The following is a 4,374-nucleotide window of genomic DNA, read 5'->3' on the forward strand; positions in this document are numbered from 1 at the left end:
GCGGAAGAACGTATTTTTGTCTATAAAGCGGTGCCGTTTCTAAGCGGCCCTAATATGATGTTGTACAGTGGACATAATATAGCAGCCGTTAAAACGGTGAGGAGACATATAAACTGATACCATTTAACTTGATTTTTCTAAAACATTCTATAAGGTAGACCAAAAAATCATTTTACAGAAAACGTATACCTTGGGTTTCAGATATGAATCGGTAGCCTTTTTTCATTCATACCTAGTTAATCGATTGTTTTTTGTATTCTTCAACATTAGATCAGGGACATTCTCTAATAATTCAGGAGTGCCTCATGGTTGCAACTTGGGCCTCTACTGTAACTACTCTTAATTAATGACATTCCGTTCAGTGTGAAAAATATAGCAATTGCCTAATATATGCAGATGATGTCAAAATTTATCGCGCCATAAATAATTGTTTAGACACTAAATTATTACAACAAGACTCAGATAGGATACATGATTGGAGTCTGAGAAATAAACTGGTACTCAATATACATGAGTGTAGATACTTGACTTTCAAAAGGCAGCTCACACCCTGATGTTTCCAACTATTCATTGCTGGGTAAGCAACTCGAGTTTAAACCAAGGATCCTTATGCAGATTTTGAAATAATAAACTACAAAATAGTGAAGTTTTTATACTATACCAATATAGATTCAATACTCCTCATAATGTCTGGGAAGTGTCATTCTCAAATTATTGTTCACAATCTGATTTATATAAATAGTAATTATAATTACTATTGTGTTTTAATATCAATCATATAATGTTTATTGAGTTGCTATTGACTCAATGCTATTGAGTTGAAACAATTGAGTACTACCAGAGAAAACTTCTATAATGAGAAACAGCGTATTCTGTGGTACTACTACCTAACTTCGATCAGCCTTTGGTAGTAGGTACATTATCGCCTACCTTCTCAATCATTCTGTAGTCTACCTATCGAAAGTTCCATATTTTCAGACACTCATAAATCAGCTACTAGTCTTAACAAAATGTCTATATCATCAAATTATATTATTCAATCACTTAGCATTTAGCAAATTGTAATGTTCAAATAAAACTTTGTTTTCTACTGAATCTATTATTTTAAACTTTAATATTTTTTTAACATATTTTACATCATCATTCTTCTTTCAAGGGTCACTCTTCTGCGTAAATCAATTCTTTAATTCTTGTATATGTGTGTTGAATATTCATTCATTGTAATCAATTGTATATATTCACTGAACATTCATTCGTTCTGAAAGTCTCTCAACTCGCAACTATACCTTTCCTGAAATTTTCATGGATTATGTGATATTATTGTATAGATAAGAGGATTTGGTTCATTGGTCCTGTATTTAAGCAATAGATTGAAATAGTGTATCAAGTAATCATTTTCAAAATTCGAGAATCAATTTAATGAAATCCCGATTAATATGCTAACAGATAATAGAGAGAGATATACTAACACGAGAAAATATTGGGTAAAATAGAGAGAATAACAGTAAAAGTTTTGGAATTAGAATTTATCAAATATTAATGTGGTTGTTAAATCACATATGAATATGTGGGATTACATCCGCAACATTTTTAATTCCAATTCTATAAAAATTATGTAACAAATTAAACGTTTCCGAGAAAATTCAAATTTTTGAACAGTCAGCAGCACAAGCAAAAATGTGAAGTATATTTTGATAGCATATTAATTGGAATTTTGTACAATTTATTATTTTGTATTTAATAGCAATTGGATGATTTACTGCAATCTCACGTTTTTCTATATTCAATTTCATAATTGTTGAATGAAGTAATTCGTTTCATTGAAGTAACAGTGTTGAGAACGCTCTTCATTCAATTACAGAAAAATAATAAAGGAAGCTCAAAGTTTCAATGTTCTATCTTCAATTTTATAATTGTTGAATGAAGTAATTCGTTTCATTGAAGTAACAGTGTTGAGAACGCTCTTCATTCAATTACAGAAAAATAATAAAGGAAGCTCAAAGTTCCAATGTTCTAGAATTTGTGAAAAAGTTTCAGTATTTGAAGAGTGTGATGGTTAGAAGATGACTTCAAAGCCTTCAATCTCAAGTAAACGTTATCCTTTTTAAAAAATCGTTTAATTATATTTTTAACAACGAATAAATTATTCAAACAGTTATCTGAATAAATTTGATTTGAATATATGAGCATCAATATTGAATGATGCACATCAAAACATATCAAACACTATATTTATACTATATTTATAAAGAGAGCTTTAATTTTAATAATGATTTTCCAAGAAATCATTATTGGCTAATTTGAAGTCTATACTAATGTCATTATTCAATATCTTCTATAGAGTCGATTACATATCCAAACCAATTGCAAAAAAAAAGCTTTACTTGTGTACAGCATTAGTTTTAAAAACAACCAATGTACCTAGAATACATTGTATTTAATCTTGTATTCTAGGTACATTGAGAAACAACCATACACGTATTGTAAAATAAATGTCAAATAATTGTATAGCATTTCTGTGCAATGTAAATTATTAATAGAATTGAAAAGTTATTGCATAATTGTTTTATAAATTATTATAAATGATTTGAAAATATTATTGAAAATAAACTCAGCAATGAAATAATATTGAATGTGTGTTTCATTTTAGTTCATAGTTTTAGCCTACAGGAGAATTTTCAAGTCAGCTTTGTAAACTAATAACATAGAAAGTATCTACAAATTATACTGTATAAGGAAATTGGAAAGTTGACAAGCTTAATAACTTGGTTTTCAATCCAATATTCGATCTCTAAAAAAAATATGATGTGGCGCACTCACACAACTTTCCTTGCCGTTATGAAAATTGACCAACTGAAGCTAGTGTTCACGCGCATCTCTCAAGTCTACTATTCAAAGATCCTAGCCAGCTGGTGATAGAACAATAACGCTGCAGACACAAATGAAGTCTGTTATCTCTTCATAGTGAATGATTTAATAGAAACAACACTTGCCAACAGTTTGCAAATTGAATAATCTTATTTTCTCGAACTTCGAGCTTATTTCCAATTTTAGGTGAAAATGTTACAGAACAATAATTGTAGAGATTTTTATGCTCATTCTTTTCCACTTGAAATTTTTTGTTTAAATTGTATCTGAAGCCTGATAATTGGGAATCTAAAATCAAACTTTGCATAAATGGGGCGGAGCTCCTGAAATTTTTACAGATATGGGACTTGTGGCAGTTGATAGAGCTTATCAATGACTATTTTAGGTAAAAATTTAATCAAAATCGTTGGAGCCGTTTTTGAGAAAATCGCGAAAAACCCTGTTTTTGACAACATTTTCGCCATTTTAACCGCCATCTTGGATTGTATTTGATCGAAATTGTTCGTGTCGGATCCTTATAGTGTAAGGACCTTAAGTTCCAAATTTCAAGTCATTCCGTTAATTGGGAGATGAGATATCGTGTACATAGACGCACATACACTCATACACACACACACACACAAAACACTTTTTTGGACTCAGGGGACCTTGAAACGTATAGAAATTTGGGTTCCTCAATTTTTTTTCGGAAAGCAATACTAATAAGAACTAACAATAATGAAATATTGTTATTATTTCATTTCAAAGATAATGATAAATACAATAAAATAATTCATTAAGCTTGAGCTTGAATTGATTAATTTATCTCAACAATTTGGATTTAAATATTTTAGAAAAAAATTAAAATAACGCTTATCATCACATAGCAATAACTGAAATCAATTCAAACAGTATCTACACTTGAATCTAATCAAACTTTTGAATTTATTCAAAACAGTATGTATAACAAACAGTATCTCAGTGACTCGAGATATTACAGTTACCTTATATTGATAGTTATCAATATTATTGAATCATAATACACGAATTATTTATGAATATCGATACTATTCAGAAGTAGTATACTCCAAGTTTGCAATTATCAATCATTATATACATCATATAATAAAATCATGATTCCATAGGTCATTGATTTGAATAATTCCAGTCAGGTATTCGATATATCAATCTATAGGCGGAGATAAAAAAATTAATTCTCTTTGTGCATAAAGATATGAAAGTTTTTTCTATTTAATTTTTGCAATCCATCATGAACTGCGATCATCACTTCACTTAGAACAAGAGAAGCCTGTACTTCTATTCATTCTTCATTCGAATTCTTCTATTATGATGAGTCGATTTCTGTAATTGTATGGGAAATGCACCATGATGTAGTGGACAAGAGGGTATAAGTAGTTAAAGACAATAAATCTTCAGTCTATCAATATCAATTCCAGAGATGAATGAATAACAAGCAATCTAACATGGGAAAAAGATTTTAGGGACTATTGAAGAAAAATGATAATA

The sequence above is a fragment of the Nilaparvata lugens genome, chromosome 6, assembly GCF_014356525.2.
Source record: "Nilaparvata lugens isolate BPH chromosome 6, ASM1435652v1, whole genome shotgun sequence".
Taxonomy (NCBI): Eukaryota; Metazoa; Arthropoda; class Insecta; order Hemiptera; family Delphacidae; genus Nilaparvata; species Nilaparvata lugens.